General features: G+C 44.5%; 1 long non-coding RNA gene across 1 annotated transcript in view; it reads right to left on the bottom strand.

The window, feature by feature from the left end:
• LOC128808821 (uncharacterized) overlaps positions 1-27,065 on the bottom strand; it is a 99,908-nt gene that overhangs the window by 38,401 nt on the left and 34,442 nt on the right. The window contains exon 6 of the long non-coding RNA XR_008437544.1: positions 23,788-23,905. This is a non-coding gene — a long non-coding RNA (uncharacterized LOC128808821). The remainder of the gene's footprint in view (positions 1-23,787; positions 23,906-27,065) is intronic.

Raw genomic sequence — 27,065 nt, forward strand, 5'->3', positions numbered from 1 at the left:
TTTGACTGTCCCTAAGTGCTGCACAAAGACAAAAGGGTTAAACTCCCACCCTTCCCATACAGGTGGAATACAAGAGCTTTAGAGGTTTGAAACAATCATTGGATTAGAGGAGATATCAAATGGTTACAAGTAACAAAGACATATTCTTTTGAGTCAAATTATGAGAAGTATTCCCTAAAGGACTGTCATACAAATTGTCTGATCTAGTAGATGTTTGTGGCACTCACCACATGTTTTATGTTCCTTCCCAGAGATGATGTTTCTCTGGCACAGAACATTGTCATTCACAGACTGCTCTGACAGGCCAGATGCATGCAAATGAAAAGAAAGTTCAATAAAAAGCTACCTCTCAGACTTAGATGCCTGAATTCTTTGAGGGGAGAGAGGAGAATGAATTCCCATTGCATTTCAGGAGGGTTGGGCATCCCAGCACACAACAGCACGGGCCAAAGATTTCGGATAAAGAACAAAGGAAAAGTTTTGACTTATTCCAGAACTCCTTCCACTACCTCACTTCCAGACAGATATGAAGTGACAACACCCTGAAACAAAGCAATACAACCGAGGAGAACATTATCAGATTATTCAGAACAATTCCCATTGTTAGTGACCCAGAATTCGTCACTTAGAACAACCTAGAATTGGGATCTCTGCGAGCGCTCAAAGCCACTTAACTCTTTCAGTGGTGTCCCCCACACCACCGCCACCACCACAGAATGGCTTTTTCAAGCAGGAACAAAAAAAAAGCATCTCTTATCACATCTAGAGGCAAACTAAAAGGAGGGAGTATTTGACTTTGACTAGACAGAGCACATTTTCCAAGGAACATCACTATAATCCAAGAGTGAAGAAAAGCCAGTGATTACAGGCCTGACAAATTATTTGGAATTGAATAGGATACCATGTCGTGACAATGAGTGATACTATAAAGCTCAAAGACACAGAAAGAAATCATGTAACTGGCAGGAACACACTCCACATTTCGGTGATTTGGCAGGAGAATACAGGTTTGTTCTGAGACTATGCATTCAGACTCCCCATTGATTTAAAGATACAAAGTATTGCTAATGCAACCTTAACATGAGGAGGACAGTTAACAAATCTATCAATAATGCTATTTTTTTGCCATCTTTTTGCATAAGCACATACACATTTTCTTCCAGTTAAACTTTCAGTGTAACTTTTAGCTAGAATTCAATCAAAGGGAAAAAGAAGCACTGAGGGACTTTATTTTTTTATTATTTTTCAAAGGCCAAGCATTAATATGACAGTCTGTGAAGCACTAAGGTGAAGGCCAGCAAAATTGCAAGCAATGTTATTCAAAGCCAAAGGAGAACAGCACAGAAGAGAGTTGCAGCAAAAGCAGCCTGTAGTGACCCAGGAGAATGCTTTAAATAATCAATTTCTCTCTGCACAAGACAGGGATCAAAACTGTGTTTCTGTGCTGCTGACCTGTCGGGGAACAGCAGCCTTTGAATTCCAGTCAGGACACCTGGACTCCAGCACCATGGTACATGTTACAAACTAGACTGGCTGACACAAATAGGATACATTACCTCACCTCTTCCAAGACGAGCAGCACAAAAATCTATGTTCCTGGGAGACTTCAACTCAGCAGATGTATTCATGACCTACTTCTAGGGCACACACAGTCACAGCTGTTAGCTGAACACGCTCGTAGAGTGGCAAGTTCTCTGATGCACCTATTCCACTATTTGGGAAACCTTGTTGATGATTAAAGCCAGTTCCTACCAATTTGGAGCCCAAAGCACATGCCTGAACAGCCTGATCACTCCAAGTGAGACCAGAAATCCACAAGAGCTTTAGGGATAGCAGGCAAGTTTCACACTGGCCATTCTCCCCATCAGTGATCAACTTGGATACAGTTGGATACTTGGCACATGTTCCCTATTCACCTTCTAAATGGTTTCTAGAAGAAAAGAAACTGGACCAGAAAACGCCAAGGACTTGCAGCAAGATCTCCCCTGACGAGTCATTGTAGCTATGTAATAACGCTACAAGACAATTGCAAGAGGTGCAATACTATGAGTTGAGCCCAGGAAAACCCCCAGAATATAGATTCTCCCAAGAAATTACTCCTCATTCTCATAATTCTTTACCAACTGTCAAGGAGCAGTTTGACTCTCACTTCAGTATGCTGAAAACACCTACACAATAAACATGGGTGCACAAGTAAGAGGAACAAGCACTTGACCCAAGCCATGGCAGCCACCAGCAGCAGCTGCCAGAAGCAGACCAGTTCCCTGTGACAGATGTATCTGTCACACTCCCCTACTGACAGTTCATGAGAAATGAAGATTTTCATGGAGAACAGCCAGAGTTGCTCTATGTTGGACTGACTCTGGGTCATGTATTTTATTAAAGCAGTTCCTTGAGGAACCAGAAAACAAGGCAGAGAAGAATAGAAACCTCTTAAGAAAGATTAGTGCAAGAAGTTAAAATGCAAACACAGCACAAATACACTGCAAACTTCTGCTCCCCTGTTGGCACATGCTGCACTCACATGAGTTAGATCTTTCTTCACCCAAAATAAGTTGATGTGTGAATAAACAATGACAACAGGGACCACAAGACCAAACAGTGACTGGCTAACAGCTTCCTCTAGCCTTCTGCCATCTCACATTGTGCATCATTGTCACATTAAAGGCCTTGCCCAGAAAAATCCAGAAGATGCCACAACTGCTACTTTGCAGACATTCATGGGAGACACCTCATCACCCATTCCTCGCAGGAGGCCTGCATGATCTACTCTCCTAAAGCTCCTCCCAGAGGGAAAGCCCCACTGTGGTGAGGAGAGTGGGAACAAACTGCTCTCTGTAAAAGAAGTGCCTTCATCTTTGTATAGTCTGTTGAGAGACTGCCTGACTTCATACAGCCACAGCATGTCTGGGGCATCTGCAGCCATTTCAGATGTGGGGTACTGAGTCACACAGCAAACACAGACGAAAAGGGGATCAAGAAAAAAATTTCTGTGCAGATAGAGTAGAGCTGATGGCCCCATCTATTAATAAAAAGGCTGCTAGCCAGGGAGACTTCTGAGTCTTGAGTATTGCCTCACTGCCTGCGGCTGGGGAATGATTGCAGCAGGCAATGCTCAGCCAGGACCCCCCAACAGATTTTATTTATGCATGGCTACTTTCATCTCCCCCTTGTACACAATAGCCTAAACACTGTCTCCATCCTGAACCATACAACTTGCATATTTGCAAACATCTCTTCATCTTATGACCACAGACAGACTGGTCTTGGGTCATTAAATTCTGTCTTTTGTATGAAGTCTATTGTATGAACCAAACTACCCTATAATCCTCCCTGATTTTTATTTTCTTCAAAGAACAAATGAAAAACTGGTTTTGGTGTCAACAAACAATCTCAGAATCTGATCTCTTGACTATTTAGGAAACTCATGCATATCCTTTTGTCTTGGGCAAATATTCTTCATAGCTAACCAGCACATGCTCTTATACTTTCCTGTTAATTTAAGCACAGAAACCCTTTATTGGCTGGCCCCCTGCCCTTTCCTGATGCACAGATTCCCAATAGCTGCAGCACACTGTATTTAGAGAGCTCCTCCACATCTGAGTGGCTGATCCCCTTAGCCCAGCTGAGCACATTAATCTCTCTGAGAAGTTCATCCTTCTGAAATCAATAAACTGAGCTGCAAGGATAGTTTTATTTACTCTTCCATTTCATTTAAAAATCAATCAACTCATGGTCCATTCTACAACTTTCTAGTTTCTGCACCAAAAAGAAGCAGTACCAAAGCTGACTGAAGGCAGAAGAACAATCTGAAGAAATAATTCATCAGCCATTACTGCTAATAGTTTATTGTAACTTTTCAATCTATACCTGAGAAAGCAAAGCCACCACACCCTCAGTGCTAGAAACTCATAGCCAAAACTATTTTGACCAACACATGTCCTGTTTCAACCTTTGCTATACTTAACAGATTCTTCATCAAAATATAGCAATATTTCTGCTTACACGGATATGATTATATTCCATCTCTGCCTTTCCTGAGTAAGCAATCACATTCAACAAGATGTGTGTTTCACCCTTTCTTTTACCCCAAGATGCTCACTTTGGCAACTGGTATGATTAACTCAAGCTCATGTATTTTTTTTACAGACTCACAACATTTTACATAGGAATATTTCAGCTGTCTCTATCTGATCCAACTCCATATCCCAAACATACCAGTCACTATTTTATTACATATCACCTGTGCAAATAAGCATCAGTCCTTTCTTTCTCTCTTCTACCTGCTGACACATATCCATTACCGTATGCTTATTTACCTGATTTTCTTTCCTGAAACTATAGATATTCTGCTCTGTCTCCAGCACCCCAGTTTCTCTGAGTTTTTGTTCCTTCTTTAGCAAGATTTTTCAGCACTCATTGTGGGTTACACCTCTCTTCTCGTGGGGGCTAGTTGCTCCTCTCTACTGACATCTCTTTTGTTTCCATTTCTTTCACTTCTTCAGCAAAACCAGCTTTTATTTTTAGGTCTTCTCCAGTAGCAATCCCTTTCCCCCATAATCACATGAGTGATTCAGGCAAGGTGCACACCTACCCTTTGTAGTCTCCTATTTGTTTGGAGAGCTCCATTACACTGGCAGCCTCACCACCTCTCTAACACATCAGCTGAAGACAATTGTCTCAGCTGCAGCTCCAGCCTACAAATCATCTCCCCCATGCACTCCAGCTGTTCCAGGTCTACATGGCCTCTGCCAGAGACCCTCCATAGGATAACATCTATCCACAGTACCTTGCTCCAGTTACACCCCTGTGCTTCACCAGCCTTTCAATCGTCCCAATAACCATTACCTCCCTCTCTTGAAAACAGAGGTACAGCCACATCATCCTCTTCCTCAACTATTACTCCTATAGCCACAAACCCTCAATGACATCTGGCTAGTCAGTGATGAAAAACATTAGTGTGGGTCAGCTAATGTAATGGCCACCACTTAAATAAGCTCATTTCAGGAGCAAAAGTAGTCCCTCACTAGTAAGGCTGCTATCCCTCTCCAAAGATTTGGCAGACAGACCTGTGACAATCCTGTCTAATCCCCTAAACTAGGATGGTCTCCTTGTTCCCAACAGCAAAGACCATCCAGCCCCCTTCCCAAACACTGCACCACTTCCTAACCCACTCATTGGCTCCCATGAGCTGGAGATCTTTCTACTTCCAACTGCCACAGAAAAGGCAAGCAAAGCTGAAGTCTGCTGGGATGATATATGGGAACTTTCAGTCCTTTCTCACAAGGAGGTATCTCTGTTTCACAAGGTGCTGCACAGGCCCTTTGGGTTGGGGGCAGGGAGTGAAGGGTTCAGAGAGGTGGCAGTACCCTCTTTGATAGGGACACCTCTTCCCTGAGCAAACAGGCACAAGTTTGTGCACACCATGTTTCTACAAGGCCTTCAAAGCTACCCCTGTGAATGAAGGAGGACAAGTGATGCCAGCTCTGCTTCCACTAACAGCTGCTGTCTGCAGACTACAGAACACCATCATCCACCATGATCACCAGCTCAGACCCACTCCATCATCCAGAAGTTCAGAATTAGACTGATTTTCTTGTTTACAGAGTTGAAGGAAAATTACTGTTTCCAGCTCCATGGTGTTCTTGACTCGTATCATCACAGTCAGTACTTATTTTTCTGGGATCTCCAGACAGAAAAGGAGAAAGTGATACCCTGGCTCCAGATTTCTGGCATGGCTCTCCACTGTCAACAGCCTCCTCTTAAGATTTGGTTGAGAGTGGATGGGCACTTAGACAGCCCCAGTGAAGAAGTAACCACTGAGTTAATTGCTGAATGAAGACTCAGGAAGGAATCAGAGAGGGAAAATGATGGGCGCGGTTTTGCGTTCTCCTCCCCAGTCGGGACAGCTCAGGAGCCTGGCTAAAGGTGCTGCTTCTTGGCTGGACCGGGGTTGCCACGTGGTCCGGGCGCTCTGGCTTAGCGCACCGGCATGGGCTGGTCGCACTCTGTAACCGACGCTGGGAGGAGGTAAAGAGGCGAAGAAATGACCACCCTGCCCTGCGGTTGGCTGGAGAGGGTTTATTGCAGCATGGTGCTGCGGTGGAGAGCAGCGACCGCTCCTGGCACCCGTGTGGACAAGATGGCCCCGAACAAAGGGACGCATGGGGCTTTATAGGGGGTGGGTAGATGAGGGCTGAAGCCCCCCTCGCCCAATGGGGACAGGCAACGGGGGAGTGACGTGATCTGCAGCAACCAATGAGAACACAACAGGGGTGTGTACCGGGTTCTGGGACGAACAGGAACACAGGGGTGGGGTAACAGATACAGAACTCTCAGGAATGGACAGGGGGGTGGCCACAAGACTGACATGGGGATGCTCCAATGGTAAGTGACCCGGAGCGAACCACCGCGGGGGGAACATGGGGGTACACGGGGGTACACAGAACTGGCTAACTAACATTTATCAGAACCCCTAATCTGAACCCAACCTGGGATGCAACAGATGGGGTTAAGAAAAACTCTGCAGTACAAAGATTTATGTGTTGGTCCATTCTATAGAAATATTTCACTTCAATTAATTCCAGAATCTTGCATTTCTGAATGCTGTAAAAGAATGAAGAGGTACATGAGAAGCAGGGAAAAACAATGAAGAAGAGACAACACAAGTGAAGTACTGAATGAATGGAACAAGTGAAAGAAAGAACCAGAAATGCTCAAAAGAGACCAGCCTCTCTATGCATCACGAAAAATAGATTTTTTTAGGATTTTTTTTTTTAAGGATAGCAGATCAGAATGAATGTAAGAGCTAACAAAAGCGGGCAGTTTTTAGGAGGAAGTTCACTACACTCTTACCATCAATTAGATGCACACAAAAAGTTAGCTTCTCCATTGATTTTTCTCAATTGACTCTAATGAAACTACTAATTTGCACTGCACTGAGATTACACCTGAGCATATACCTACCTACTCTTCCTTATGGCAGAGGACTCAGAACAAAGCTCTGTTGAAGTCAGTGGATATCTGCAGCTATGCATTTACACAGGTGTCCAGCCCAAGGCTTTCCCCCTGTATCTGAAAAGCTTTGAAAATGTGCCACTGTTGGTGAAGGGGTAATGCGAGGAAATTTCCCCTTTTCTAATATGGCTGGGCTTTGCCTCTTCTCTACATCTGGGTAATTGCATTTCAAATGAAGGCTTTCTAGCCAGCAAAAAGAGGCCCTGCAAAATGAGTTAAAGGAAACCACAAGTTTGGCATCAGAGCCAGCATCTTTCTCTGAATCCTCATGCTGAGTCTGGCTGTCTGAAAAGCTCTGCTTGAAAAGGAGCACAAGACTTTTTTGCACATGTGTGACAACAGCTGTAAATACTTCCCTTTGGTATATCATGCGCACACAAATCCATCTCCACTGACCTCCAGATATGTGAAAATATAAGCCGTGATAACAGATTCAACAAACACCTAGCACACTGAACAATGTTCAAGTCAGATAGCTCCTTGTGAGGACATGCACCCATTTTACACACAAAGCTTTCACCTTGGACACAACTGGCCATCCAAACAGTGAGCACAGATGCAGCATCAGTGGGCATCAGGCTGGATCCAGTCCCTGTGAACTCTATTGCAGCATAACTCAGGCTGCTCAGGTGGAGCGTTCATCCTTCTGAATGTCAGAGGGGTTCACAAATGAGGCAGCTGCTACTGCCATAGGAAAGGTCTTTACTTCCAGCTCTAACAATGGAGTCTTGTCCTTTCAGATCCATAGGCTCCAGGTTCAGTTCCCACAGATGATTCACCCAGAGCAACACTGGCCTTAGAGGTAAAGACTTACTGGAAATGACTTTGTAATAATTTGAGCTCACTCAGGAGAGCAGTCCAAAATTGTGCATACACAACCCTCTCCAGAGCGGAGTCAAACGATCTGAAATCCCACCTGGCCACCCATCTATACAAGCCTTTACACAGAGCAGACACACAACCAAATTGTGTGTGATAAAGCAGGAAATCTTTCCTTGGCACCTTCTGCATCCTTCCTCCCTGCTTTCTTTACTTCTGAGGGAACACTGTGATGGCAGAACCTGCCAGCCCAGCAACATTAACGTTTTGCATTCATTCACACCCAGGGGAGCTGACACATCCTCTTCTACCAACATCCAACCTGTCCGACTGGGGACAATCTCTAGAACAAGCTGGCCACTCAACTACCACAAAAATAATGGAAGGAACTTCATGAGACAAACCGAGCCAACTCAGGAAACAAACATCAACAAAACCAAAGAGAGTGGGGTTAAAAATCCCTTCAAAACCTTGCTAGTGCTAAGCACTGTGTATTTACAGTGTACTTTAATCACATAACTGATCAGTCCAGTGTAACATACACCACATGTTAAGATAGATGCAGCAGATATAAACCCAATCTGATTTCATACAGTAAAAATACATACATGCAAAGAGAAATATGTTAAATGCATTTCATACAAAGCATTTCTTCTTATTATTTTAAATACATATCTCAATTGTTTTGCCCAGTTTGGAGCCCACTTGAATATTCTAGGATTGTCCCAAATCCCATAAGGGTCGAGAGCTCACTGACTTCAGTGGGCGTTGGGCCAAATCCTACAAGATCAAAATTCCTTTAAGGACCAGTGTTTCAGTGTGCTGGGTTTGCCTTCCATACAGAATACACCATCCTTACAGCATAGCTACAACATAATGTTACAGCTGAACTGCCACAAACATGGACTGAGAAATTTAGCAGCATGAATGATAAGCAAGTCCAAAATACTGTATATCCAATGTCCATCTCTGCCAAGGCTCCTGTGAAGCATCACCAGCAAATATTCAATGCATGTGTTTTGGCCCCTTCTTACCAACTTGAGTCATTAATCATTCATCTTAATATCTCAGCGTTATTTTGTGTTCCTCCCCCACCCACAGCGCCTGTGTGTTTGTGGAATCCATCTGTCGTTCCTAACCATATACTTGGACTGCAGGATCTCTGAGGAAAGGGCCATTTACTCACAACATGTGCACAACACCTTACACACTTCAGCCTCAGCCACCAGCTGAGACCTCACATTATGCCTGGCCACAAACCAGACTAAGTCATGATAATTTTGAGATACACCAGGCATGCCCAGACTCACACACACAAACATAAACCTGCATGTGTACAAGTCCACTGGAGGCAGGCACACAGGTGCCACCCGATATCAGGGGAGGGAGGAAAGAGAGGGGCAAGATGAAAAGCTTTTGAGTATGAAATTTTAGCTGGAACCATCTTCTGCCTGCTCACCCCCTCTAGCTGCAGCCCACAGCCTCGCAGCACCACACAGTGCAGGAGCCTCTTGCCATGCTTGCAATACAAGTGCCCAGGGCATGAAAACACCTTTCTTGAATTCAACCACATTGCATTGTGCACAACAGTGGAATGTTGTAGAGGAACATCAGAGGTGCTCTGGCATCTGGTGCCAAACACACTGACACTTGCATAGACTTCCACAGGAGCAGGGTTAAGGAAATGTGGGCTTTTGCAAAGCTCAGCAGGTGCACTGGTGCATGGAAGGGAACAGCAATGTCAGTGAGACTGAAGAAGTCTTCCCTGGCTTTAAGATACTTCTCATTTCATAGCTTCCTTTTTTTTTTTTTTTTTTTTTTTTTTTTTTTTTTTTTTTTGGCTGGCTATAGTAAGAAATGGCTTGAAATGTTACTGAAATGTATTTTCATGGAATCTGTACCTGAAATGGAACATCTAGATGAACCTGGTCTGGAATGCATGATTAGACAAAAATTTCCAGAACTAGTTGTCCTCCACTAATCCCATTTTCTTTTACATTTTGCTAGCCAAGATGCACATCTCCTGATTTCCCATATTCAGCAATACATAAATATCAAAGCAGACAAAGAAAAAGTGTTTTTTTTTCCTTATTTGTACCGCAGATCAAACTAAAGCTCATCCATATGTCCTCTGCCAGGTTCCAAGACTTAAGCCTGATCTTGTATTTCAAGCAAAGATGAGCAGAGTCTAGGAGACACAGAGCATCAACAAAGTTTAAGCCCTTTTGCAAACCCACATGCACTGAAGAGAAGACATTCCCAGAGCTAGGGCTAGGTGTGCCAGCTCCCTCCGAAATCCTGTGCTCTAACACTAGCCTTATCCGGAACGTGCATGCTCAGAGCTGGTGGGAGAGGCTGTGATTCTGCAATTCAGCAAGCACTTCCAGCTCAGCTTGATGGGTCTTCTCCAAGAAAAGGATGTTGAGACATTCTCCATCACTTGTGGCACCATCTCCCATGGTGAAAAAGATGACTGGAGGGTCAGTTGGAAGGGACAAGGAATTGGTTGTTCCATGAATTTACTCCCTGCATGTTTTGGGAACAGAAGACTTTACTTGGAAGAGCTGTCATTCTTCTGCCAACACTGAAGATGGACCCAGGGACTTGGGGGGGGAAAAAAAAGGTCAGGACAAGGCCTATACAATGGGTATGTCTGGTACACTGCTAATGACTATCATCTGGGTGAAACAACGGTAGGATGAGAAACCATTTCTTAGTGTACACAGAGCAAAGAAAGCCCCTTAAGCAAACATACCAGTAGAACAATTAGATGGCTGATCACAACGTTGGCCACAAGAGGTTTTCTCCATTTTTTCACTTCAAAGGAGCTGTGATTAATAAACAGTGTTAATCTTCTGGAGAGATGAGTCAGCCCCCTGCCCACGCTGGGGTTATCCTCACAGAGCTGCTGCTGTTCAGAGCATGAGAGTGCTCCCTGGGGAGAAGAAATGCTTCATTTAGCTCACAGGGCTCCACACTGGATCACACAACATCACACTCCATGGCCTTCCTTCTAGTATTCCTTGGAAAGCATTATGCATGTGGATGGGGAGGCATCTCTGACTCCTCCTACACACAGAGTACTCTCCAATTACAGGTGAAGATAACAGAGGAAAAGCCCCTGGACGGATCAGAGGGACTATGGTAAAGTTCAGGGACTTTGGAATCTCTATTCAGCTTTATTGCAGGACAGGAGTAGGTTGAAAGGCATCGGCAGTCACCATTGAGTCCATGATGATGAATCGACCACTGCCTGCTTCTTATCCAGGTCAGTTAAAGATGCACATGTGTTGGGTGACCAGAGCAGACCAGGAAATTGAGACAGTCCCACCTTTGTTCATTACTAGCCCTGAAGAAATGTTCCCAGACCCAGGAGGAGGCAAACTCAAGCAGCTGTGCACTAAGGGCACTTTGCACAAATCCTGCCTAACCCTGGAGAGGGAAAGGTCTAATCACAGATGTGCTGTGATCACGAAAGAGGTCCCACTATTCTTTCCACCATGAGGAACGCATGCTGGTCCATGGTTGGTATCATTCTCTGCCTTTCTTTCAAGGAAAGGGGATTTATCTGTGGGGAGGATGGCACCAGAAGCTCAGGCAACAGCAGCAGCAGATAAACACAGTGTTGCTGTTGCCTGTCTCAGGACACACACTGAAGAGAAGAAGAGCTGAGAAAAGAAAAGGGAAGCCCGAGAAGACCAACAAGCCAGTGAGTGTTTCTCTGCCAATTTAACAACAGGCAGGAATCCTACAAGGTGAGCTCTTTTTCCCCCCCATACAGTCTTTGCTTCATGCTCTCACACAAGCAACAGTCTCCTGCTTGGGTTTGGTAAGCTACATCACTGGTGTGCCCCTATGCAGTGCCTTTGTAGAGCTACTTCTACATGCACCATCCACTGTGCCAAAGACACTGCCACCAAGGTGACACACCTGTCTCAGTTTTGTATCTGCACTGTCTGTCCTCAGGTGGTCCCACCTGGTCTGAGCTGTTCTACAGGGCGCAGTCAACAAACCAAGTCATCATCCAGTCTGTCCCACCATGGAAGTATCACCACCAGTAGAGAAGCACCAATTCACACCAGCTGCAATACTCACCTGAGGTTCTAATGCACTCTGACCCTCTTGCTGCCCACAATAACTATGAGATAGACATTAGGTCTGCCACAGATTTCCTCCCTGCCTCTGCTGCAAGGGCCCTCAGCTCCTTGGGGGAACACTGCCTGGAGTGCACTTGCTGAACAGTGCACTCCAGAGGACATTGCACTGCAATGACACTTGTTCCCTTCAGCTGTTCTCATTCTCTTCTCAGGGCTTTTCTTTCTCTGCTGGATCTCCAGCGGGGAAGGAGCAGCCACAGAAGAGCTGGCGCTGCTCAGCAGGGCCTCTGCTCATTTCCTGAGCACTTTTTGACACGTTCCGTTTGTGACCAAGCTTGGGCTGGGATCCCAGCTGATATTTTAACTTCAGCCACTGTAAATAATCCCCTAACATGCACTCCGCCTGCATTTTGGCACTTCTGCGCTTGTGTACAGGTTTTTTTTAGTGGGTTTTTTTTTTTTAGTTGTTTTTTGTTTTTTGTTTTTTTTTTTTTTTTTAGTTTCTTAGCATTCTCTGAGCGAGCTGTAAAGAAAAAGATGGCATCCTGGTGAAACTGCCTTATCCTTGATGAAGTCTAGTGACACCAGATTGGTTCGACAATTCCATGCATAAAAACAATCACATTCTCTACTTAACAAGACACAGATAAAGTGTTGTGCCATGTTCTTAGAGATGTTTACAGGACAGAGAATACTGGAACAACCATATGGCTTCAAACCAGGGAGCAATCAACATGAGGAACCTTGTTTCAGCAGTCATCAAGACCAGAAATTAAGCAGTCTGTAAACAAAAAGGGATGCAAAAATCCTGTTATGGGAGTCAATAAGAAATTTTACCCTCTCAGGCTGCTTATTTCTAAGTCTTCTCAGAGTTGAGTTATGGCCTAAGACATCAGAATTCTTCACTGAGCCTTGTAAAGCACTTAAGTATTTATTTTGCTTATACTTATTTTTACACATGCAGCCAGCTGCAGTGGGAAAATTAGTGTGTTAAAAGTTTATCAATTCATTGCTAAGAAATCATCCAGTCTGGATTCTGCTTAACAAGTAAGAGAGATCTTGCACTTTCCTCTGTGTTTTTATGTTTCTGTCATGCCTGTGATAGATGAGAATGAATCCTCTCATACAAAGTACAGATGGATACAGACCACCTGGTCTCAGCCTTTAGGTTCCCCCATGGTACAGGTGACAACACTGGGAAACACAGCACTGAAAAGGTTAACAGGCATTAGCTTTCCCCTCACAACCACCTTTCCTGGCCATCACAAGGAGGATTAGATTCTCTGGAAACAAGGATTCCACAGCAAAAGGCAATCAGAAGTGCTGCACATGCCTTTCATTGGGTATCATCCATCCCACTGCCTTAACTTTTCACAGCACGTAAGAGTTGTGTAGACATCTGAGGCCTCCTTCCAGGCTCTCCATTCTCCTGGGGCTTGATCTGAGGGCAAAGAGTGGAAATTCAAAACAAACAGTAAACAAAACCAAGCTCTCCTAAGTGTAAGCCACACGTTTGTTTGGAAGATTCTTGGCTAATTCTACTCGCTGTTTCCTGCTCACCCTGGAATCTCTCTTTCCTTTTTTTTTTCCCTTCCCTGACTTGGTTAAAAAAAAAAAAAACACAAAAAAAAAAACCAAACCAAACCAAACAAAACCCACAAGAATCTCTTGTCCTATGTCAGGGGCCTGCCCATCTCCATGACTGTAGAGTTAATAGACATATCAGGGTACTATTTTGTCCTCCTGCTTGCCCATCAGGTGGCAAACCCCTTCAAACATTGCTGCTTCTTCCAGATTGAATAGGTAGATCTGTTTATGGAGGGCCCCAAGCCTAAGCCCCAGACATCTGTACGATTTGGCTCCAAGTCAAGGTCTGATCTGAGCTATCCTAGAAACTCCAGTTTTGTCTGGCCCCAAAGTTGTTGGTCATCTGCAGAATGGAAATATGAGTGGAAACCTGTCATCACAAGATGGGGGGGAATTGGAGTGAATTGTAGGCAGGCTACTTTAAGCTCTTCAGGATGGTTCCCAACTGGCAGAAAACTAGCTTAGCTGCAAGAATCAGTAAAATCGCTGTTGGGTTCACATCACCAAAGATTCTAGCCTTCTTCAGAAAAATTCATGGCATTCCAGGGTCTAATGGACAGCTGAGAGAAAACTTGCTATTTATTAAAATTCAGCAGTTTTATGCTTTCAGGTTAGAGTGGGAGGATACTCCTGGTACCCATGAGAGAGCTCCAAGAAGGCCTCCAGCAAGCTTGAATTCCTGACACCTGTACCAGGCACATCATCTGGACATTCAGCCCCTGTTGTGCTCACTCTGTCTCCAGCAGAGAGTGAATAGATTCTCTTTCCCAGAAACTGAAAAATCCAATTTACAGGACATTTCTCTGTACATCATAAAGAAGCAAAGAAATACAGAATCCCCCATCTTGTATCAGCGGCATGGCTTGAGGATCTATCAAACAGTCCATGCCCATGATACTGAACCATTTCCTTAAGGGGATTGCAGAGGAGAAAGGAAGGCTTTTGAGGCAGCTATTTTTAAGCCAGGACAGTGCCAATCACATTGTGTTATTTCCAGTTTCAGTCAAAGGTCAAAGCATTTTGGTGTCACCTTTTTCATATCTCCTAAAGCTTGTACTGTCCCAGGTGAAGCTGTCGCAACCTTCATGTCTCCTAACCCACGTTTTTCCATGATGGGAAGGATTATTTGAATGAGGATTCTCTGTCACTAAAGAAAAGGTCTGACTTCCTTAAAATAAATAAACAACAAAGTGACTGACTATACAAGGTGACTCTCCATTTATGCTATAGTTGTTTGTACAGTTAAGACATAATTAATGTACAGAGGAAGAAAGGTGCCTGTCATTGAGTTGTCATTGAAGTGAAAGCACAGACAGAGGCAGCAGTGTTGAAAATTAAAGGGAATAAAGTGTGCAATGATTTTTTGCCAGGGGTGAAGGGCAAGCCAGCAACATATCAATGCCACTCTCACAGGCCTTCCTGGATGTCCTTTACTACATATTTCTGTGTCAATAGCTTCTTTCAGAGTTTGGTCACCAACAAAGAAGTGCAGCTGTTTGGTCTGCCCTGGCATTCTATTGCTCATGGGTTCTGCAGGAGAGTCCTAACTGAGATCTTTAAAGTACCTAAGCCTTGCAGAAGTTATTATAAGCTGTTTTTCATTATCCCTGATTCATCAGCAGGGAAACTGAGGCAGCAGGAGGTAATATACAACACAGTGGTAGATGAGAAGATAATGTCTTGCCCCAGACTTCCAGCCGTTTGGCTTTGCCTACCAGACAATGTTGGATCCTGGGTAAATAATGGAGCTGTCACACCCAAATGTTATTTTTAAACTGCGGGTATTGGGTTTGGCACAAACTCCAGCAAAGCACAGCATGACCAAGGGAGTCCTGAGGAACAAGTGCCCTGGACAGATGGAGCTGCTTTGGGAAAACCTTGTTGTTGTTGTACATTTATGCAATCAGCTGAATGGGAGCCCAGGCCCCAACCTGTCAGCGGCACCAGAGCACAGAGCCTAAACGGGAAGGACATGGCAGGACGGAGCAGTTGGCTCACCAGCCACCACCTCCTCCACCCTGGTGCCCTGGCCCAGGCCGCGCCAGTCAAATCCATAGGGGGGCAGCAAACCCTTTGCAGTCATGGGACTACATTCCCAAAATTATCCTCTTCCACGCTCGGTCCCTGTGCAACTGGAGAGCCCCACACACACAGCACCCTCTGGAACGTCAGCGTGGACTCTGCAAGCTCAGGGGAAGGGACATGGGCCTCCAAAGTATCTTTGAACTGGACACAGGTGGCCAGCTCAGCTCAGCAACCCAGCTAGGGGGGCATGAGTTGTGCCTGAGCCCATCAGTAGGGCTGGCAGGGCTCTGGAAAAGCAGACAACACACAGCTAATTTCAGGTTTTATTAGGAAAATCTACACTTCCATCTAAGACTGCCAGAACCCTTTTGAAGGGTCAATGGATGCAGACTCACTTTAGAGATTTGGGGCATGCAGGGTCCAAGGTACTTGAGGCTTTTACAATTGCACTGGTGTGTAACAGCAAAGGGACAGCCACACTGGCTCAGCACAGAGGTCCTTCTAGCTATATATCCATCTTCCATAGTGGTCAACAACAGAAATGGAGGAAAGACCATAAGGAAAAAAAGCACACATGGACTTACTCCACCCCCAGGATGCTCCCCTGCCTCCAGAGGTACACAACTTCCATCAATTTCATGTCCTCCCCATGTCCTCATGCTCCTCTCTCACAGCTGCAGCTTTAGCACAAAGCAAACCTGAGTTTAAGATAGGGGCCAGAACGCTTGTGTAGACAGAGCTCAGATGCAGAAGTAGGTGAAATTGTACCCCAATGAACACAAACCCCTTGTCAATTATAACTAATTAGCCCTTTAGCGACCTTGAATCTCAGGGCACCAACTTCGCTTTGAAATCCACATTAACTCTGTGCCCTCTCTCTCAGATTTCTGGTCAAGCATCTCTAAAAACTTACATTCATGCTATACTCAGTCACCCCAAAAAAACTGAGAGACTGATTTGTTCTCTGGACAGGTCAGGGAGAACAGACTAGAAAGGCACACAGGTGACTTACCCAATACCCCACAGGCAGCCAGTGGTGAAGCTGGGATTAGCTCAAGCATTTTCCACTTCTCCCCTCCCAAGCTCCAGCCCTTTCCTGCTTGATTTTGCATTCTCTACCCAGCTATCTTTACTGAACAGTGCCTTTTAGGCAGCTGTCAGGTTTGGATGAGTGTCTCCACTCCATCAAATGGGCTGTCCCCTTTTGTGCTGTTAACCCTGATTTCCCACTGGAATGAACAAAGAAAAACAAGACAGATAGTTCCATGACAGCTGGATAGGAGTTCACCTCTCCCTGTCCCTACCAGAGACAATTTTCTCCTTTTTCCCTCTCTACTAACAGCTTTCCTAGAGAGCATTTTGTCTTCAGCTCCCTCCAGAGAAAAAAAAAAAAAATCCTTGTTTTCCCTCTATCCTTCTAAAAAAAGAGTTAGGCCTTCCAGGTCCTAATCCCTCCAACAACCCTAGAGAGTGGTGGACAGGTGACAAACAGGTCAGCCCTTGTTTCTACTTTCCTCCTTAGAGAGAAAAAAATAAACTTGAAAAATCAGTTCTACCCATTCCTTTAAGCTGCTCCATCTTAACACAGACATTTCCCCTTCCTCAGCCCTGAGCATCCTTTCTGCTTGCCTCCACTAATAACATCCCAGACTGAACAACTCCGTCCCTCTTTCAGTGACTCACTTACCTGCCCTGGCTACTGCCTGCCTGAGCTCAGGGAAGAGACACCAGTTGCTAAGCTCTACACAGCTGTCAGAGGGGAGGGGAAACAAAGAATCCTGGGAAATGAAAAGAATGGAAAAGGGAGAGGATTTGGTATCAGTTTAAGAAATGGACATACAGTTGCAGGGAGATGCAGCCCTAACAGAAGAGGGCCTTATAAAAAGACCTCAACCATGCTGGCTTTTAGCAGAGGGGTGCCTACCATCCCCAGATTTATCTCAACATCTCTGCAGCAGTAACCTATCCAGCCACACCTCTTTCTCCCTTTTACCTTACAACAGCACAGCATCCTTCCCTCAGGATCCCAAACAATGAGGTTTAAAAAGCCTTCTGTCAGGCCCAGCCATCAAATGCCCAGAACAAACATAGAAACAGAGGGGAGACTTCCTGATCCACACACACACCTCTGTGATCAGTGCTTCAGTGTGTCAGTCTAAATGACTCATACTTCGTGATCACTTCTGGCCATGAGGATGAGCACTGAGGAAGGTAATGGGAATCCATGCAGAAAGCTTGCAAATCATTTGCCTGAAGACACCCGACTTGCAATTCTCCAAAACTTCACAAGCAGAAAACTGCCCTGAGAAATACTAAAACAACAGACCCTGAGCTCTGAAGTTTAAATAGCAAAGGTAGGGCTAGATAAAATTTTCCTTGGTGTTAGTCCCTGTGGTGAAGAATGAGGCTAGCTACCTGGTGGATGGAGGAGAAAACAGCCTCCAGAACTCAAGTGTGACAAAACCAGGGGTTGGATCCAAGAGGAGGGCTGTACAGGGTCCTCTGCAGGACAGGAAGTTTTATCAGGGTCTTTTCTGTCTGCTTGGAAGCTGGTTTCGATTAAAGAAAGAATCACCACCAGTTCCCTTGTCTTACCCCAGTAACATGTAACATACCATCCCTGTTTCCTTCCCTGCCAGTTTGCTCTAATAAAAAGCAGAATTGTGCCTGAAAAGCATGTTGCTCAAAGATGGCCCTGCCAAGCAGTCCAAGAGATGCACTCACCAGCAGCCATCAGACACATGCGCACCCAAATCCCTCTCTCACCTATAAACAAGACACATTGCTTCCTCAGCTGCTGTATAGGGATTTCAAGCTGCTGTAGAAGAAACCTCTCTTCTCCTGGGTTTTAGTGCTGTGTGCAAGGTGATCAGGGAGGGCAGGCATAGCTGTCTTTGTAAATCTGAGGTCATGATACCTCCTGGTCTGTGAAAGCTTCCCATGAAGGCCAGTGTTTTAATTTCAGACACTAGCATTTGAATTACCTTTCCCTGAATGACCATGCAAGTCAGCATCAAGCAGATGCCACCTCAGTGGCATTTATGTGACACCCTGGCAGTGTCACCCCAGTATTAGAACAACACCACAAATGATGCAGCAAGACCTTGACATCATATGAAGCAGGCTTAGTTAAGCTAAGCACTTAAAATGTCATGCTTCTCAGACACCAGCTATTTAAAACATTTATTATACCAAGAATTACAAAGGGGCTGAAAGGAAAGTGAGGGATGGTTTCCTCCAGGGCTCTCCTGAGTAACTACCAGCAGAAAGTCTTTGACAGAGTCAGATAGACTAAAAGCCTTGACAACAGCCATTTCCACCATGCTACAAGTTTACAGCCCTGGGTTTAACATTTGAAAACCATTCAGCAGCATCTGCCAGGGAGAAAAGAGGAACGAATTGTGCTGAATCCAGACCCGATGACACTGTAATGCATGACAGCTAATCAGTGAGGTAGAGAACATCCTCTAAATTATTTGTAGTGCTATGGGACACAAACATGAAGCAAGATAACCAAGTGGCATGAGACCTCCCTGGTGAGGAACACCTGCACAGACAGCAGCAAGCAGCAGGAAAACTTGGCAGGACAATGAGTACTCCCACCCCAAGCAGACAGGAGAGAAGACTGTGAGCTGTGCACACACCCAAGCACTGCTGCCAGCCCAGAGCAGTCTGCTCTCTCCAGTCACCAGTGGGGCTAGAGCTACTTCAGCAATGCAGACGAGATGCTCTAGGAGCACGTGCCAGCTGCACAGCACACAGACTCATAGAACCTCTATCCTTTCACTCAGGGCAGCCAGCAGCTCCTTGTCCCTCAAAGGCCACCAGCAAAGAAGTAGCTGCCCATTACCTGGAGGTGGAGACAATGGCTAGGAGGGGAAGAGGCTTGTGTGCAACATATTGGCAGTGCTAGGCAACACCAAAATCAGCATAAAATAAAGAATCAGACAATTTGCTCTAATCTACACTCCTGCCCTGGACCCCAGACCCACGGCAGGCACAGCCCAGCCATGGCCAGCTGAAGGCTAAGGGAGGAAGGTCTGGTCAGCCCAACTGCAGAGGCTGTGGGGAGCCAGAGCAGCCCTGAGAAATTGACACATCTTTCCTTTCCCTCCAATCCTTTCTGGCTTCTCTCCCCCTCCTCATCAAGAAGCATATCTCAGTGGTCAGGAACAGATCAAAGCCCTCTGTCCAGCAAGCCAGCTCTCCTCCCGTGAGACAAGCCCCAAGGCACAAGCCCCAAGGACTGCTGCAAAGGGCATTTCCTCTCTCCAGCCATCCTCTGCTGCAAGCAGGCAGAAACAGTGGCTCTTCCCACTCTTTCATCTCCCTGTTTGATTTTCCTTGCTCTTGTTCTCAGAGCTGGGAGTCATTGGATGGTTCCTTAAAAGAGAGGGAAAACAAGCCATCCCAATGCTTGAATGGCTTTACAGCAGGACTCCCTCGTGGAAAACATGATTGAACATATGAGAGGTTTTTAATCTAGCTTTGAAACATAGGTGAGGGTTATACCCTGGGTTTTATTATACTGCCTATAGCAAGGCATGTTCTAGGGAGCAATCTAGGTATTTTATAGGTGCCTGGTCAGCATTGCCAGTTCCACCCATCCAAATGTCACAAGACACATTCAAAACATCAAGAGGCCAGGTTTAAATAATCACAAGCCCTTTATTATTTAAAACCCGGAAAGACAGACCTTCCTTTCTTTGCCATCTGTTTTTCTGAGGTTTTAAGATTTATGCCACCTAACTCTGCGTGTATAAAGGCGCGGTTTGGTTTCTTTTTTTTTCTGAACTCAAATGTACAGATCTCATATAAATCCTTTGACCCCAGGAACTTAGTCTTTGGAGAAGAAAAAACATCAAACACAGGAAGATTGCCCCAGAATTGACAACCCTTGTTGGTAGTTTCCTTCTCAATAAATTTTTTTCATCTTTCTGACAGCAGGTCACAGGTTGCCCTAATCATACAGCCACAGCTATCTAGGAGGGGAAGGCATCTGGGACAAGGTTTTGAAGAGGAACGCTTATGGACATACATCAGAATAATGAAGTTGACATGCTCACCCAAAGGGTATCTCTCCTTCTGCTATTTCAAGACACATCATGCATTATAAGATTATGCACACTGCATACATCCTCTTAGTATTTGGGTGTACCTAATTTCCTCTCAGCATTGCAATGGCACCACAGATAACAGGAGAAATCAAGATGGACTCTGCTGTCACTGCTACTACTGTCCTACCAGAGAGCTCCACAAATTGTCCAGCCTTACACTGGTACAATGAGCATAAAATCCACTCTGCCCTGGATAACATTGTTAAACCTGGCCACAAACAGGACACCTATGTGCCTTAAACAGGATTAGGCCCTGCCTAAACTTTGCAGTCCATTTTCAGAAATTTAGAGACAAGTGTTGTTACAAGACCTAGACAGCACAAAGCAGACATGTAATGCTGCCTTACTCCATAGGTCAAGGATCCTCCCAAAAAACAGAAACCAACAAGGCACAGAGTCATTGTGATACCTAAACTTAGTTCAGCCATGGAAAAGAAAAGCTGTGGCTGAACTGTTTTTTTTGTTTCTCTTTAATCTGTGCCTGACTCTCCAGGAGTCACCAATAACCAGGAGTAATTTATAATAAGTTGCTCTGATTTATTCTGAGAGCTGAAGCCAGGTGCAAGGAAGTTCAATAGCCAGCATTTCTTGGCTTTCATTGTGGGGAGCAAAACACAAAACAAAAATCCCAGTGTGGCATACTTTGGGCTTCAATACAATGGGCAAAGACAGCATATTCAGAAAGCATGTAGAAAGGCATCAGACTTTTTGCAAGTAGGATGCACTAATTTGTTCTTGAGAGCCCTGTTTCTAGCTGCAAATCCTGACCATGGAACAGCACTCAAATCATGCTGTGGCATTAGCAACAGAAAAGTAAAAAAACTGACAAAATTAAAGGTGGAAAACAATAACCTTGATGACTTTCAAAAGGAAGTGAATGAGGTGGACATTCCCCATCCATTTTCAACTTCCTGACATGACTTGCAAAAAAAATGGGCAACCCAAAGCTTGATTCAGAGAGCAGAAGTGTAGAAGTTATTCATTATCAGCAGGACTGATTGGAAATTCAGTCACTGGCTGGGCTTTTTCTTACACTTACAGATTGTTCACAAACAGATCCTAATTCTGCCCAAGTAAATCTACAAATTTCAAAACTATCTCTCTGCAGGTTAGGAAGTCCACAACTATAATGGGTCAGCTTCACCTAAGTCGCTTTGAGTTCTTTGAATAACCCAGCCTTCACCAGCCCATTGAACAAACCCAGCTGCTCTCTTGGAACTACTCACATGCCTTTTTCACTTGGATTTTTACTTTTTCTATTCAGGGCATGTGACTGCTCACCTGCACTACATGGTTTGATTCTACAACGCAAATAGATGACCAAAGACTTTTAATATAAGAGAACAAACAAGGCTGAATGATGAAGAAGTCACAGTTCACATTTTTTTGGACACAAAACGCTTTTATGCTAGAGTTTGCAAAGCCTTTTAGATTCATAAACATTTTTCCCACTGCCCAAAGGTCATCTGCATACTCATAAATAACCAATAATATAACTCTTTGGAGACCAGCAAAGCCAAGTCAACTTGAGAGTTTGCCAACATTTCCACAATACTGTTTACTCCACTAGTGCACCAGACTCTGCAATGGAGCACTTGACTCTGTCCTTTCCAAATTAAATGAAAGAAATGTAAAAAAAAAAAAAAACAGCAAAAAGAAACCAAAATCCATCTGAATGAGTCAGAGCACCATGTGATAGCTGTCCCCTTGCGGACCGCTCCGCAGCATGTGCTTCCACCAGACTGTACATGAGATGTCAAACCATTCAGTCTATAAACTCACTTTGTTATAAATACCAGCATCCTGTCCCGGTGGATTTGAGGTTGATTTTCTTTTTAAGTTTTAATTCAAGCCTAGCTCCATCAAAACAGCAACACTACAATATTTCAGAAGCAAGTGGGTTTGATTTCAAGCACACCAAAAGGCAGAGGGAGGGAGATTGTAAAGGGGAACAGCTAAATCTTTTTGCTTTCTCTCCTCAGCACCATTGCAAAATCATTCTCCAAAACATAAGAATGAAGTCAAGTTTCAATGTTTTAAACAAACCATGGTATGTTATTGTACTACACTTCTGCAACGGGGAATATAGGTCAAGAACTTTCAGACCTTTCAGATTTTAAGGTATACAAACTCTGGCAGCACTGCTACCTGTACTTTTCCTTTTCCTTTCTCCCCCCACATCTTTTTTCTCTACACTCCTGCTCTTTTCCCTCTACTTTGTTCTTTTTACCCTTGCCTCTTGCTTCCCCTTTTCTTTTTCCTTTCCCTATCTTATCCTAACACTGGAAAGCTACTACAAGATGCAGCTTCAAATCAAAGGCCCTAAAAAGTTCCCTTATGTTTATCGACACATTTTCCACTCTCAGGTTTTCATCTGGTGGGATACATCCAAAAAATGCTTATGTGTGTGCAGATGAGGAGGCATAAATGTCTGCATGCATACGTAGTGTGTGAAAACACATGAAAAGCGTGTTTTCATGCATGTCTTTATGCTTGCAGGTTATTTCTTTTCCCCCCTTCTGCAGCCTTGGGGAAGTTTGCAGGCTGGATGCTACAGGCTGGCTCTGTGCATTAGGAAGTGTGTCAGGATGAATAATGGGGGCAAGTGGCTCTGCCAGCGGGTCAGGGAACAGCAAGTGCGTAAAAAGGCAGGATTGTCCAAGAAGCACACGCAATATCAGCTGGAGCTCAAAACGTGCAGCCAGACAGGCACCAAGATCAAGTTGTAGGTTCTAAGGCCAGGAGAAGCATGTTGCCCATTTCTGCTGATCCCTTGCAAGGGTGTGAATTACAGATTGCCACCCAGGAATACCAGTAACTTTTTCCCAGCAACTCAAAGTACAAAAGCACTTCAGCAGATGTTTAAAATCAAGCTGTACCTTGGATCTTGTAATAGGCTGCACTTGGTCTCATTGAGCTGGATGATCAGGGACAGGTCTTCTCTTAAAAACCTCTTGATTTTAACCATTTGCTTGATAATCATTGAGATGAAGATCCAGGCACAATGCTGACACCCAACACAGGGCTATCAGCTGGAAAGGAATGACTGTGTCCTAGTAAAGAGGTGACAGGCTCTTCCTGAGACTTTCAAGGGTATTTTTCCTGGAAATAATTTTCATACATACCTTTACTCCAGTTAGTGAAAGATGAACATGCTTCACTCAATATTTCAAACCATTTGAACAGCTTATGTTTGAGAGTTCAGCATAAACCTTCTTGGGCCCCAAGTTTGTTAATTATAGGCTAGAAAAAACAGTAGAGAAAAACAACAAGGAAAAGTTAGCACAAGAAATAGAGCAGAGAGAAAAATCCATTTGAAAATATATATTCAGTCTATACAGTATTATATCCACAGAGAACATTATATCCCAAGAGCTAGAAGTCCCATAAATGCCAAAATCCAGGTTATTCACATAGCAGTAACTGGTTTCCCTGAACGTGGTTGTGACACAGCCAGTGTTTTCTACAGGACACCCTCAATCATTCTTCCCTGGTGCCCATCCAAGTCCAAATTTTTCTACCTGTCTCCCACAGCCTTTGTTTTGCCCCATCCTGTGCAGCTACCTCCACAACTTAGTTTCTCATCCTCTAGGACTTGGTCTTTCTTGAATTTTGAACCTCTGCTTAACATCCTGAAATTCCTTGCCCCATCAACAGCATCAGTTGCCTTCCCTTCTCACATGTGCAATTCCCATCTCACTTTCCATCTGTACAATCTTTCCCAGTCTCCTCTTCTCTTCTCACTTTCAGTAGTATTTCAAGTCCCAGGCCTCCTGCTGGTCCTCACTTCCCCCTTTGTCTTCCCATGCCACACTTGTTGTGTCCAGCTGCTCCCTTTGCTGCCTTCTCCTCCACATTCAGCTCCCAGCAGTCCTTCTGCATTTGAAGTTTGACTGCACACCTCCTCCCTGCCTCCTGGGCACCACCAGAACTGAAGCCACCAAGACTGCAGGAAAGACAGACAGCTTTTTCACCACCTCCCTAGAATCATGGTGCCATGAGAGTCATTAGGAAGGTTCAGGGATGAAATGCACACTCTTGCTTTTGGGGTAAGTGCCACAGTGATGCACCATTCAAGTGGACTCATCAAAGCATTTACCAGACTCTCACCACCATGAGCAGACCGAGATATATTTTTGGTTTTCTCTTCTCCAAAACATGTAACACAGATGAAAACAATCAGCTTTTCATAGGAAAAACAGCAGGCTCTTCCTCAGTCTCAGAGGGTTGAACTCATCTATCTAAAAATGAGGAGTCTGTTTCAAACAATTTTTCTAAACTACCTCTGTTATGAACCCCCAGGATGCAATTCATTTCACTACTATTAGGTACCTATTTTCAGATTAGCTCATTGAACACCCTCATGTTTCTCCACAGAGGATGGAGAAAGCTTAATTCAGACAAATTACATGGAACAAATGCCTAATAAGCAGCCAGCACTAAAAAAGAGGTGAGCTCTACCTCCTGGTGATTCCTCAATAACATCTCAGACTCATTCAGAAAGAAGAAATCAGCTGCCTCAGTGAAGTAACAAAAGAAAAAAATAATCTTGCATTTTGTCTTTCTTTAAACACAAAAGGAAAAATAATGGAATTTTCTCCTCATCTTGTTCCTGGAAATGAGTGAACTATTTCAGATTACACCATCCCAAGAAAAAATCTATCCTGAGTCACATGTATGGCACTGTAAATGACAGTGAGAACAGTTTGAGATGGGTAAAACCATAAGTAAATTGGTACAGGGTCTTATGATAAATGTTGAATAATTTCCTGAGATATTAGTCCCATTTGCACCTCAGGTAGGATACAAGGAGACAACTCTCCCTTGCTTTGATTTACAATTCTTCTTCAGTGCCACCTCCATTTCCCTTCAGAGAGAAGATGGTGTGAAGATGGTTGTATCTTCCTTTAAATGTCCCTTTTGAGAGGGAGATGAGGAAGAGAAAGGGGAGGCAGAGTTGCTAAAAAACTTGGAATTCAGTTACAGGAAAAAATGTGCCTGAAAAGCGATTTTCCAAAGCCAAGAGCTTCAGAGTATTCAACAGTTCTTCCAGAGCTATAGGATATACAGATACATATCACTCACAGTAACATTCTACAGGCTCCAGACTCCACCAAATTATCAGGCAGTCTTTCCAACAATTAATGAGGGGGTTGTCAAATATTTAAAACAGAGCACAGTGACTCCTTCCAAGACAGCCTGCAGAGGTGCACAGTACATCTGCATATTTCAGCACAGGGGAAAGAGTGAATTTTGGTTCTTATATGAAACTAAAAGATTACTATCTTTTTTAGGACCAAGGAAACAACATTCCTCCTTACTCCCTTCTGAGCTAGGTCAGTATAGTGAGTAACAAAATGCAACACTGCAGGCCCACCCCTGCCTTCAGCTTCACCAGGAGAGGAGTTCTAGCCTTAACCTCAGCTTTTTTGTTGGCAATGGCTTTGCCAGATACTTGGCCTTCCTTGGCAGCACTGTGGCCCACTGGCAAAACAAGCACTAGCCAGGAGAAGCTATGGGAAACCTACACCTAGAATCAATTCAAAAGAGACAAAGAGCAAGAAAGAACCCTCTTTGCTGCCTTTCTGTGCATTGAGATGGCATCAGGCATAATCCCAGGAAAATACCTAGCCACTGTGGTGAGTCCTATCCATGTCTTTACTGTGTATCCATTCCTGGTTACCAGTAGGAAATGGAAAGTCCATAACATGCTGATTCTGGATGTTATCAGACAGCTTTACACATGCCTTGCCAAGGCAGGACAGCCCTGACCTTCAACAGCAGCTGCCTACAAGCTGCTCTGGCAGCCAACACTCAGCTACCAGTCTTCTAGCTCTTCTTAGAACCATTATTGGTCTCCTTCAGTAGGAAGGCCTCTTCTATAAGAAGGGACATCCAACAACATTACAGGGGAAGGTGGAGAGCCCGGGAAATCCTTAGATGCTAGCTCATGGCAGGTTTGAAACACTTCTGCTTCACAATAACAGAGCAAGACAACAGGTGTGTGGGTAAAAGTCCAGAGAGCTGTGCTGGGAGAAAGCAGTAGATGCCAGGGAGACAGGAACACCTGCCAACGTGACAATCTTGCAACTAGTGAAAAAGCTTTGGATGTAACCTTTGCCAAGAAATCCCTTTTGGAGGAATAGACCTGTTCTTTTAGCAGCCTTCCCCTAGCAACCTTGGCTCTACACTCTGTAGCTGTTCCAAAGCATTTGTCTTGGAAGATGTGGCCTTTGACAATCAAATTACCAGACACTTCAGGTTTTATTGCAAGCCCTCCTGTCTTGGAAAGAGCTAATGAAGATCCCACTGTGCTCCTGGGCCTGTGAGCTCCAATACCTCATGCTTGTGGCTTGGTGGAATGTAGGTCTGCTTATAGCAGCCACGTTTTGCAGCCTCACCC

This window comes from Vidua macroura, chromosome 6, assembly GCF_024509145.1.
Source record: "Vidua macroura isolate BioBank_ID:100142 chromosome 6, ASM2450914v1, whole genome shotgun sequence".
Lineage (NCBI taxonomy): Eukaryota > Metazoa > Chordata > Aves > Passeriformes > Viduidae > Vidua > Vidua macroura.